This window comes from Egretta garzetta, unplaced genomic scaffold (genome assembly GCF_000687185.1).
Source record: "Egretta garzetta isolate BGI_Z169 unplaced genomic scaffold, ASM68718v1 scaffold867, whole genome shotgun sequence".
In the NCBI taxonomy this organism is placed as follows: Eukaryota; Metazoa; Chordata; class Aves; order Pelecaniformes; family Ardeidae; genus Egretta; species Egretta garzetta.
The window spans coordinates 84,240-85,207 of record NW_009260291.1 but is presented as its reverse complement, the minus strand read 5'-3'; positions in this window follow the sequence as shown (position 1 = coordinate 85,207).

The window sequence follows — 968 nt, the reverse complement described above, 5'->3', positions numbered from 1 at the left end:
AGTGACACATTTTCCTCTGTCCCAGGGAGGAAGAGCAGCCCTCCCCAGGCAGGCCGGTTAATTACCCGCCCGGCGTGGGTGGGCAGAGCACCTTGGAAGTTAATAACAGAGATTTAGTGGCATGCTGGAACGGTGCGGAAGGAGGTCACGCTGCTAATTCTCCCGTTGCTGATCCCAGCAGATAAATCTACAGTACATCAGGAAACGAATTACCCAGAGAGGCAGCATTAAAATGGATTATTATATTTCCTCACTTAAAGAAAAGCTTTGACTTTTAACGCTGAGCCCCCCATACCCACCATCGCCGAGCGCCGGCTCCCAGCTCCCCAGCAGGAGCTTGCCCACAGCCACTTGCTGCCGGAGAAGAAATCGTGAGATGAGAAAAATCCCTCCTTGGGACGTGAGCTGCCCCAGGCACCTGGCAGGCTGCCGGCCCCAATCCTCCCGTGCTCGGCCAGATCCCCCCGAGACCCCTCCGACACCCCGGCTTGGCCGCAGGCACCTCCTGGAAATAAATATTCACATAATCCCGGTTTTCTGCTCTTCCCCATCCCCTGCAACACCTGATTAAATACCCAATATCACTAACGGCATAAATCTGACGCCATTCGGTCCATCCCAGACCAAGTTACCTTCCCGAAGCATATCGCAGATATTTGTGACACAGGAGGGGACAGAGCTGGGGACAAGCCCCCTGCCAGGCCAGCGGGCAGTGCTGGCCCTGCCACAAGCCCTCGCCGGGGTCCCACGGAGCAGCCACCGGCCTTGGGGCTGGTCTCAGGGGACCTCGTGTGATTCCCCAGCCATGGGGCTGCGATTGCCGCTCTGGTTGTCCCCTCCCCGGCCAAGTCAAGGCTCGGAGCAGCTCGGAGACGCCTCCCCGGAGTCCCTGGGGGCTTGGTGTTCTCCAGCTCCATGGAGGGACACCGGCGGGGACCCAAGGAGCCACCGCCCCCTGGAGGGGGGGG